General features: G+C 30.9%; 1 long non-coding RNA gene across 1 annotated transcript in view; it reads left to right on the top strand.

Moving 5' to 3' along the window:
- LOC149790486 (uncharacterized) overlaps positions 1-12,554 on the top strand; it is a 35,988-nt gene extending 23,434 nt beyond the window's left edge. The window contains exons 2-4 of the long non-coding RNA XR_016423624.1: positions 9,401-9,483; positions 11,865-11,892; positions 12,538-12,554. This is a non-coding gene — a long non-coding RNA (uncharacterized LOC149790486). The remainder of the gene's footprint in view (positions 1-9,400; positions 9,484-11,864; positions 11,893-12,537) is intronic.
- The last annotated feature ends 251 nt before the right edge of the window (positions 12,555-12,805 follow it).

Genomic DNA, 12,805 nt, shown 5'->3' with positions numbered 1-12,805 from the left:
TTGGTTAACTATTTGGACTTGATCACCCTTACCTATTGTTCATGATGCTAAAGTATTTCGGACCCTGTCAGTTACAAGCATTAGTACAAGAAGCAGTAAATTTATAAGTGTGAGTGAACGATCTTGCAATATATGCTTACCGACCTCAGAGACCTGTTTTTATTAACATTCTACTTATATAATGATTGTTTACATCAAACAAGCTGAAAATGCAATAATGAGAAGAGAAAAAAGGATCGTGTCAGATAAATAATCACACTGTTTATACTCGTCTTTTTTAAAATAATATATATCTACATTAATTTCAGTTTCACTTTTAATAGTAGCGCATATGGATGTAAATAAAATTTTGATAATACATTCATATATATTTTTTTAAAAAAAAAAAAACTAATATAATTATTGCAACAGTGATTTTGAGTCAATATTACAAGAAAAGTGGAACTAGATGACAGAATTTATCAAAATTATCATTTAAAGCTTTACATATCTATTCTGTTCATTTTGAAAAAGTAAATCATGATACAATTCTGAAAAAGTATGCATCCATTAAAAAATAATTTAATCTTTGATATTAATCATGTAAAGTTTAGAAATATTATCCGAACACTTGTCTGATAATACAGCTGTTCTTCATCTGACATACAGATGGGACTGCTACAATCAATTCAATCAATTCCGGCTATCAAGGAGGAATGACTGTACCTGATTTGTTTGAAAACAACAAACATGGTATGCATTTTACTAACTTGACTGAAAAATACATATAGACATTCAGTAAACTGTACAACGTGGAGAGAATCTGGAAAACTCTATTTGTATTTAAAATCAACCTACTTCTTTGGTAAAAAGATAAATATTTAAATGTGTCATATTGTACAGTACATTAAAAATAAAATTTAAAAAATTATCCCCATATTAAAATTATTAAGTCGAATAACAAAATGAATGTCATCCAGCTTAAAATAGATACACAGAACTCTATAAATTAAGTAAAGACAATTTTAAGGTATGCGATCTAGTACAACTCTATTTGCTTTAAATAATATAAAAGAGTGAGCAACAACAAGCTTTGTAAAATTCAATAAATAATTTATTTCCCAAGAATACAAGTTGAAAATGTAAAAGAAAAGGAACTTAAAGTATTGCAAAATTAATTCACAAATAATTCTAGAATTACAGACACAAGTCCCAATAAACAAAGTTCTGAATACATTTTAGTGGAAATTCAGATTAAATCAAATATCGAAGTTCCTGTTGTGCCTGTGGTGAGCGTGTCATGATGATGTACAAACAATCTTTTGTTAGATCACAATAATACAATCCAAGAATATATCCTTATTTGAAATTTCAGTATAAATTCTCTATTTCCAAGAATGTTATTTTTTTGAAGCGAACTCTATATTTCCAAAGAAGAATCACTTGAATTAAATGGTTTGAAGAAACAAATCAAGCCCAAATGAACTAAAGGACACAAATAATACAAATGATTCTGCCGCAAGATCTTATAGCATAAATGAATATATTTTTCAGCAACAAAATTATATAGTCTTCTGCCTGACCTCAGGTCACACTTAAAATTTCTAAAAAAACACCATTTACCTCATGGCAAATAACCTTCTTGAAGGTTCATAATGTTTACAAAATAAAATCTTAGTTATAATTAGGAGTATGTTACTATAATGTAAAATGTGTAGTAAACAGCAGGTAGACCCAACAATTCATAAAAACTTTCCAATGTTCAGGACTCGAATTGTGATAAACATGTGCACTAGAAAAACCAAATCAACAGATCAAGGCAGGTAGAAAATGAATTTAATTTTGGACAACACACAATTGCATATTGTTATATATATAACAAAGTAGAAAAACAAGTGAATAAAAAACTAACAATGTAAATAAAATGTACATAACTTACGTATGCTTGATATTGCTGCTGTATTAAATGTTTTAAACAAATATTTTTCTTAATTTGTGAAAGAATAGAGAAGTGGAAGCATAATATATAATCCAAAAGAGCAGTGTTTTAAGCCACATAATGTTAATTAGTTTATTAATGATATGGTACAAAATCAATAAACTATTTAGTGAATTTATCCAACCAATGACATGGCATCAAAAAGTACACTAATATTTTTATTATATAACCATATTTGCCCAAAAGCTGACCTCTATCTTGCTACTAGTCTGCCAATCTTTGATCAGTGAGCCATATACAATGAACGCAGAGCCTTGGGTGGCCCAGTATCCCAAAGGCACTCCTCTAGACAGATCACTGAAATCTCACCTCTACATGGGGGTCGAGACCGAGGCTCAGCTAACATAGGTATTTGTAAAAAAAGAAAACTAGCCAGTAACTTCCTGTGCATTGTTGATTCTTCCTGGGTCTAACTTCACCTAATATACATACTGTCGTGTATCGTGTGCATAAAATGGTGTTAAACCCGTAAGTTATAACCACTACAACAATAAATGCCTGTGGTAGAAATCACCAGTTTCCCTCCTGGCATCCAGTCAATGAATATGAGTCAGTTGAAGAGAATGATGCTCCACTGTTAACAAAATAAAAGCATTAAACATTAAAGCATATATATATATATATATATATATATAGATAGATAGATAGATAGATAGAGAGAGAGAGAGAGAGAGAGAGAGAGAGAAAGAGAGAGTCTGAGTGAAAATTAAATGGTCCTTTTTATCTGTTTAAACAGATATCTTGCTGTCTGTACACATACGTAAGCTGAATTGACTGGCATCCTACTAGCCTAAACAATTTCCAGACAATATTATTTCTTTTAACTCAAACATATGTGAACTTATACACTCCAGCAAAAATAACAGGCATAAAATTGGCACCATTTTCAATCAGGATAAAACAGCCATCATTAGAATGTTTATAATTTTTTTTAGGAGGTGCAGGAAGATTAATAAATCAAGATGGCAGTCACAGGGGCTTGTATCATTGCTTACAATGTACCTGTCATTCATGCAGTATACAATAGCTACATAGTGCTTGTATGACAGGTACATTTTAAGTAACGATTGGAGCCCCGTGATGGTAGTATGGCGGTCAGAGAAATATAAAAGTTAGCTTTTATAGTAAAGTTATGCCACAATCGTCTCATGTAAACTGGATATTAAATGCACAGTCACTTGTCACTTGAAATTTGATCATTGTTTTCTTCTTGCGCACATTTATTTGGTATTATACACACCTTCAGCAAACTGACTTTGCCCTTTCGAGGAAAGTCATGATTCTTTTGAAAGTTTGGACCTCCCCAACACTTGACCTGATCCGGCCCTGAAATGTATGTTAATATAGAGCAAAGAACACCAAACAGACATAATATCTTGAAGTTCGATGTCTTTATTTACTTATTCACCAATCGCTAAATTTAAGAGCAGTGATGCCATAGCACTTCAGTAGAAATATTATGAACTTTTAAGTTCAACATCCCGTTTCAAACCCTGCCCTTGATTACTTAAGTTAGTGACTCTTTTTAAACAAATTGGGCATCATTTTCTAAATTAAGTTTCCATGAACTATTTAATGTCATCTCATGAGTAAAGCAAACATTTATTTATTACACAAATAATATGCAACAATCTTACCAACCTTCTCTACATGTACACCACTCCCTCAATAACTCGAGCCCTGATAACTCGCTAACCCGCTTATAAAGTGGGGTTGGGCGTGGATCCCATCTTTTAAACCAGAAAATACCCCCAAAATTGATCCTTATGTGTTGAATTTGAAGTAAATCGCGATCAAAATTGGTAATGGAAACTTTGATTCATCGCTCGTTTTATTGTCGAAAACAGACCTGAAAATTTTAATCAACACTATGAAATATCAAATTTAAAAATAGGTCATACATTTTTTTACATTTTCTTTCCAAACAGCATTCCTAGTACACCGCAATTATCGATATGTAACGAAATTTCGATCAATGAAAATGTCACTCACGCCGAGTGGAGGTAGTACTTTAATAAATAAATACAAATTAAATAATTTTTATTTTAATTGAAATTTGTGTTCTAGTTATATCGTTTAGTTCCTTTTAAGTGTAATCGTCATAAATGCAATGCGTCCTCTTGTAATTAAACGTACAATTCGTCAAAATATACCGTAACAGCTATGTCTGCGAACGTTTCTCTGAGAACCTAATTAAGTACAGACCGTGTTTTGATAACTGACTTGCGGAAGTATTTTTGTATTGTTGCACTGAATTAAAAGCTGTCCTCCTTTGTATTATCATGTTAATTGTCTTTTGCATCAAAAAAAGGAGGCGGAATTAAAGAAAAGTTAAAAGGCACGAAAATCTTACAAACTTAAAATCTAGTGGCCCCGGTCATAAGTCGGATGAACTCACTTCGTTTGATCAATCGAACACTTAGAAATGTTATTGAGTATGTGACATAAGCTACCTTAAATTAATCGATTCTTTCATAACTGTGATCAAAGATAACAAGACAGCCAAACGAAACGTATACTTTGTGAAATAAAGTTTGATTTCACAGCTACGGACCATTGTGGGCAAGCGAGTTTCCGAGAATTCTTGAACTGGCACTTAGAGATATCCTTAAGGATGATAAAAATTTCATTATTAATTCCAATTTATTAATTCACTACATCAATATTGTACTACTTGAGCAATACAAAAATTTGAGTTTCAACGTAGATGATTGTCTTACGAAATAAATGTCGCATGTCTTTGAAGAAAAAGGAATCTTGTTTGGTGGTGTATCAACAGTTAGTCTAGTTCCCTGCTCAGTGGATTCTCGATATGGCAGGATACTATTAAACAGCACTACGGGAACCAGAATCACCAAGAAAACAAAAAGCGGTGACGTAATGGCTATTGAAACCAGTTGAACGATCTTTCATATGTTGGACATTTTGAAAATAAATGTTATTTAAACAGACGAACGAGCAACTTCCTTAGAAAAAGTGCGTCATTAAAAATTATTATCGACGTGATTGTATAATAAGGATTCAGTCAATAAACAGTCCAGTTCCCTAACGCCTCTTCCCCCCCCCCCCCCCACGGTTTTCTCGATCTCAAAAGCAATTTTCTTTCTTCAATTTTTGGAGGTCCCTGGGTAACAGATGCCTCGCTTATAGTGTGTTCTATGTTTGTGGACCCCGTTGTGCGCGAGCTATCGAGGGATAGGTGTAGGTCTTTTGTACTTTCTACGTCCTAGTTGACAACATATGTATATTTGATGGAACGAAAAACATTGGTTATTATATAAATTAAGAACAAAATAAAATATTTGAATGTGTGAAACATTTATATAATTTTTATAAATCTATTGATCAAAAATACGTTTTTTATTTTAATTTTATGATGTATTTATTAAGTTCGTTTCGCTGATGTATTATTTACCAAACACAAATTTAAGATAATAATATTTTTAATTACAGGGCAGTTTGTTTTCGAAAAGTTGAGTGTGTTATGTCTTAACAAAGAATTTGATTCGAGATAAAAGAAATGAAAAAGACCATCTTTTCCATTTAAATCAATTCAATACATCTTCTTAAAATTTGCATTAACTTTGAAAAAATAGGAAGCAATTTTAGAAATGTCGCCTTATTGGTTATTCACTGACGGTGGCAGAAAACATAACATTAACACAAGATTAAATTTGTGCATAACACTATTTAATAAAATCGTTGCATATCTTGCATCAAAATATGTAAATATTAGTTATCGATGATATTAGGCTACTTGTAAATACTAGTTATCGATGATGTTATGATACTTGTATGCAATTCTGTAAGTAAATCAGTCAGGAAGCTAATCTATATACGTATAGCAAACATTAGGATGATGTAGATTGTTTCACCGTAATGCTACTATCGCCGTAATGGCTACCCAGCGACAATGAACTGTCACCGTAATGACGGTTTCGCTGAAGCACACACACACACACACACACACACTTATATATATATATATATATATATATATATATATATATATATATATATATATATATATATATATATATATATATATATATATATATATATATATATATATATATATATATATATATATATATATATATATATATATATATATATATATATATATATATATATATATATATATATATATATATATATATATATATATATATATATATATATATATATATATATATATATATATATATATATATATATATATGGTCTGGAAGATATATGTTGTTCTCAAAAGGTTATGTTTTCATTTGTTTCCCATGCCCAAGAAGATAACGTTAGTATCTCTTCGTTTCATGCAAGGTCTGATTGAAACAACACTTAAATGCTAATGGAGGGTGAGCTAACGATGGTTGAAGCCTGCAGTAGCAGTTAATTATAAAATGCCAAGTTCGGAGAGGAAAATGTACTTAAGCCAGATGTTATAAGCTTAATCAAATGCTGTACTAGTCACTGGTTCATAACCGTCACTGGCAGGTGTAGAATGTGTCTCATATAACTATGTTTTCTATTTGTTTGTGCTGGTCTTGAGAGAGGAATTCGGGGAGAATAAATAGGACAAAAACATCGTCATATTGTCAAATTGTAAAGTATTCTTTTCCATATATGTGTTCGTTGTTTGTCATGTCACTAAGACTTTTATATGAATACACAGTTGGAAAAAAGTATTTTAATAATGTTGAAAAAGTAGAGAAAATAATTTTCAACATTGAAGAATTATATGAAGACGAAACAACGTTCAGTGAGAAAGCATAATATTGAAAAGTTTGAGTCCAAAGATGTGTTGTCACATGTACAAGAGAACAATATTTAATTGTTTCGTCCTTGAGACTCCTGTGTTCATGGCGATTTAGAGTTTTCAAAATATTTCTAATTTTTACAATATCAACCATTCATCCAACAATCTTGACACTTCCAACAGTATTCCAGCTAAATTTCGACTATGCTGTTATTATTCCCTGGGAATTGTTGAATATGTATACTGAAAGATTGATCATAACTAACGAGATGCCAGTTCATTTGAAATCCAGAATCAACGAATGTGGACATCGACATGAAATAGACACAGTTTAGATACAACCCCAAAATGGCAAAGGCATAGGGTTTTACTTTGAATTTCAGATTTTAGTTGCTTCTGTAATTTACTTGGTATTTATTATGCAATTATTTTTTAGTTGTTGCAATGAAACCTGCTGACAATTGCAAAATAATTAGCTGACACAAACTGTAATTTCAGCCATCATTTTAGTGATTGGATTTCAAATTTCTTCTTTTATGAACATAATAAATTGATTTTTGTATTTTGTATCTTGGATTCATTATCGTGCGTTTAAAATATATATCTATTTAATAAGTGGTTTCTTTTCTCTAATAAGACACGTTTGCAAGTCTTACGAATATAAATCAAAACGAGTTTGACTTGATGTCGGGATACGTTCTAGTTACAAAGCTTTGTTTTTGTGATGATTGGTGATGTTTTCGCACAACATATCACCTCTTCCTTATCAATTTTAGTGTAGTCATTGAAAGAGTCATTTTCTCTTGACATACTATAACTTGCGTGATCATTGCATCAGGATATTTTTCCCCCTACATTAGATTGTTTTCTGTTCTATAAATGTATGTGTTGTCATTGAATAAATATTACTTTCTTCAAATATCACACTTTCCAAGACTGACTGTTACGTGTGTAGGTTCGATTAAACAGTAACACAGAAAGATTGAAAACAACAAGCATTTTGAAATTTAACAAATAATTTATTTTCCTGGAAAATTCTGAAGAAAAAAAAAAGAGAAGAACTTACAGTTCCAAGAATCAAATCCAAAATAATATACGAATAATCCAAGTATTAAATTGCAAAAGTCCTAGTAATAAATGTTCTAATAATTTCACATTCGAATCCTGATGTAAAATCCAAGATGGATAACGATGACGTATGCTGTAGTCTGTACTGTGCTTATATACAGTTCCTTGTAGAAATACAAACAATGGCACTCCGGTGTTGGAAATCCAAATTAAATTTGTAAGCAATGTTTTACCAAACTTTGTGTGTGAGCACTCCTCTAAATATTTCCAGAGAATAAAGAATTAATCCTTTTGAAATCCAAATAGACTGAAAAAGTATTATAGCTTAAATCTGGCTACAACAAATTAACTTGACATCAGTGAGAAAGGCCTAAAACTGAGAAATCTCTCTCAAAACAAAGAATATACTGTATCATAAGACGCAGTTTCGAAATTCCCCCAAGTTGCGAAATTAGAAGGGGGTCACATGATCATGCTTATATCACATACACAGAATATGGCCTTGATTAGACCAATAATTTTATTCCCAAAATAAAACTTTAAAAAAGCGTTTACTTCTTAACCCACGTAATCCCATCATGACCTTGACAACAACCAATGACTTTAAAATAGAATAGAACTTTGTTTACTAATTCTGAACCCAGGTCAGAATTTAGATCAACAGCTGTTGTTTATAAACTAACAGTCAAGGTCAAACAATTTTCTCAAAAAGTATCATCTCTACTGAGTAAAGTTACATTACCATAGCATGTAAGAAAAAGAGAAATTTTAAACTGACAAACAAATAAGTTATATATATATATATATATATATATATATATATATATATATATATATATATATATATATATATATATATATATATATATATATATATATATATATATATTAAATCAGATATATGTAATACTTACACTGTCAATATCATCAATATCATGAGTGTGTTCGGCTAATATATGTTCCCCCACTAGATATCATAATATGTTAAGATAGATCTCCCCCATATGCATCACAGTCATGCCATTCATTGCTTCAATCACCAGAGGTACATGAGTCTTGTCCAGGGACACAAATGCTTGTAAATATAAGAAATAATCAAATGCTAAGTTGTCTCCCTTGACCTATTGCATTCACAGTAACTCCGTTTATCATAATCAGCAATACTTCTTAGTTAATAAAATCGTCTTATGCCTCAGTGCTAGACATCACTATAAATGGCCACACTGCAGACATGTCAGCTTATTTTGTGCATCACTGATATGGTTTTGTTTATAATGTGTAATCAGGTGTAAACTCTTTCAATACCTCTTAATCCCAATGTAAGAAATTATGTCAAACATCGAAAGGTTTACAGATTTTGAGCAAATGTTTTCTAGTCAGTACATCATCGTCCATGAAGAAGTTGCCCACATGGTTAGCATACCAGTATACCTTTGACATATTCCATACAAAACATGAGATCTTAAAGTCAGTAGGTGAATTATAACTGTTACAGCAAAACAGATGTTGGTTGAGATTAAATAATTTCATTTAATTTATGTGATATTTATTTATGCATTTTACTTTATTTATTTAAAATATATTATTAATTATTCTTTCAGACTGTTGCTTTTCAAAAGCTAACTGTAACCGTTGAAAATGAAGTTGAACCAGATGTTCTTAAAGAATAATTAATGTGAAATAGGTAAGTCATCTATAATAGTTTGCAGATGAAAGTTTTGTTTATACATTGCATTCACCCATATGCCAGGATGTTAAATGTTTTGATTTCCATATTTCCAAGGAACCTTCTGTGAAGATTACAATTTAATTATTACCTATATTGTAACGTCTCTCAGGATATTTTAAAAAATATTTATATGTTTTAGAAAACATTATATCCGAGTCGAATTTAAATGATTTTGGAAGAACAATGTCAAAAACATACTAGAGTTGTACATAATTCCTTTGCCATTGAATTGAGACCTTTATGGTTATTAATTTAATGTACCCGCCGTTTGCACACTTTTCCCCTCCGATATATCAAAATATGATTCAAATATTTGTTTTTTTGTAATATCTCATTAAAAGAAAAGACATATATTTCAATTAAACTTAGTATATTGCATCAGCTAAAATTTATTATTAAAACCTTTACATACAATTATTCATATGTCTAACATAATGTTTACAAAGTTAAAAAAATAAATTTCGGAATACATTCCTGATGATCGTTTGATTAGTAGTCAAACACAAATATAGAGATTCTGATCAGATGTAAAGTTTCGTTTCATTTAATCTGATTTTATAACTCAAAGAAGTCCATTTCACAACTCATTAAATGTGTAATACTCCTCTCGGATCAAACTCTTTAGCATGAAAACAGTTGTTAAAACAATGTCCGCATTCACATTGCAGTGCGTTGCAAAGGTCTTATGAAATTCGCAAGCCACTAAATAAACCTAAAATCACAACAAATAACTCGTACATAACATTCATGCTTCTTAAATAATCACACATTTTACTTCCGGGAACTGACATAATTATCGTTTTTGTCTCTACATTGACATTAGTATAACATATTAAAGGAAAGAATTAACAGTCTGAGTAGTAAGGGTTTGCATGTGTATAATAATTGCCAGTAGCAATTTCATATTAATTAAATTAAATAGAACAACATACAAATGCACATGATGCACTAATCGAGTAAAGCAAAGTGGATTGGTTGAGCTGTCAGTTATGTGCCACTTTAATGCAACTTACCATTAACAAATTTATTTTCAATTAAGTACAGTGCTACATAATGCTAATGGTGCTCCCTTAATATACGAGTTTTTCGTTTGTGTCAATTTTGTGCCCGTTTTGCAGTAGTTATTTTTCTGAACGATCTGCACGTCACAGCAAACTATAAAAATGGTACCAGTCTTTTACGATCTGACATATATAAGCATCTAATCTGTCATTTGTACCATGGTATTAGTGGCTAAAACATGAATAATCCATTTGCTTTTGTTACATTTATGATATATTTGCTTTCAACCCAGCCATATATATAGTTCTTATAACAATTTTATAAGAGTGACCATTTTCTGCATTTTTTAAAGCAAACGAGATTCCATTAGATATACGAAAGGCAATGACAAAATGACAATTACTGTTGTAAAATTTTGCACATTTCAACTGTAAGTTCCAGTGCAAAGAAAGTAACAACTTTCAGATGAAAAATCACTTGGCCCACGAGTCACCGTGTACTGTCACTATAAATCACATGCCGGCTCTCTTTTTTTGTGAGATGTTCAAATAGACAAAATGCCAAGTCTACGATGGACATTTTTATTGTCATGGTATTCGAATTGAATGACCTAAGGCATGCATATACTTTAAACATGTACTGGGCAGCTGATTAACATATTTTAACCCATGGTCACACGCAAGAAATGTAGTACCTTAAGGCAATGTTCGTAAAAGTTCCAAACGTTTTATTTACCTTGGTAGGTACTTGCAATACAAATGCCATGGCAGTGATTCTCATAAGATTGCCACATGGGGGGTGTCTGTATTAGATAAGCAACGTATCAGTAAGATCTAAATACGGCATGTGAATTTTGACAATAACGCTCACATATAATTAGGAAGTATCCGATTATGGTTCACAAGCTTTAATTGTCATAAACACAAACAATTTAGAGTGTTAAATCTGCATGTTGTAATTCTCCAAAATGACAAACATTGATGCTTAAAGCATCTCATCTATATTAAAGAACCTCACTAATATGGACATTAAACCATTTCACTGAGATGGAATTATATGGGCATTAAAATACATACTTCTGAGAGATTTTTTCCTCCAATAACTTTATTTACTGTGTAAAAGAATCCCTGAGAAGACGCAACAAACAACTGCAGAAACTCTGAGAATAAGTAACGGATCTAAATATATCGAATATTATGTAATCTGAGTTTACAGACGCAAATCAGACGAAATACAAATTATAAACTCTATTGAAAGCAATAGTGTTATATGTGGTTTATTTTCTTTAATATTTATAATAATATTTATACAAGTTTATTTGTCTTATCCTACAGCAAAGTCCTGTCGATAGTTCTCACTGAGGTTAGTGATATACTGTGATTATATCCAGTCTAGATGTTTCGGATCAGGGAGTGAATTCCCATCAGCACTAAATAATTTTATGTTTTTTCTCTTTTGCAAAATTTATTTCAGTCTATGTACAAATATATGTTGCATCCAGCAGAATATGAATGCATTGTCTTATAAGGATTCAATGTTGAATTCGATTTCTTATTTTTATTTTTCTAATTTGTTTGGACAATTTTTAAAACTTGAGTAATATCTGGCATTATATAAAGAGTGTAGGCAAATATATTGATCATAGAAAAATAAAGAAATACAGGAATCCACAACAAAAGCAACAAATAAACCCGTGCAGGTTGATGTTCAACAAGTTCATATCGAGTAGTCACCAGGAATACATTCTACAATACACATATTGATGGCTACGTAGACTGAGGAATACGTATAACGATGTTGGAAGATTCTCGTCTATGGGAACAAGTTTTATATACAGACAAATGTACATGAAGTGTATAGCCATATATTGCACGTTGACTGTTAAGAAGACATTTAATTATACTTTTATAGAGGACACACTTATGACAAGTTGTAATAATATATATGAGATATTAAGTATAACATAGTATAACATTACTGTTTTTTCTTTCTTCTTTTTCATGATAGCCTACACAAAACAGTGGGTAAGTGTAAGATCACTACATTTTGTAATACGGTATCTAAAAGCTGTTCAGGTTCAAGAAAATTAAAGAAAATCGGATATCTTTGTGCAATAACATTGTCTTGTGCGTAAGAAAAGACACAATGGAAATCTGAAAAAAACGTGTATAAAAGAGTGACATAACACGGATAATATCCAACTATGTTGTAGAAAGCTTAGGCTAGAATCAGAGATAAGATTAAGTTGACAAACAAATTATGACAATAGAGTTTT

The sequence above is a fragment of the Sinohyriopsis cumingii genome, chromosome 10 (assembly GCF_028554795.1).
Source record: "Sinohyriopsis cumingii isolate HCF-2022 chromosome 10, ASM2855479v2, whole genome shotgun sequence".
In the NCBI taxonomy this organism is placed as follows: domain Eukaryota; kingdom Metazoa; phylum Mollusca; class Bivalvia; order Unionida; family Unionidae; genus Sinohyriopsis; species Sinohyriopsis cumingii.
The sequence above is the reverse complement of the archived record's forward strand: the minus strand, read 5'-3'. Positions and strand labels throughout refer to the sequence as shown.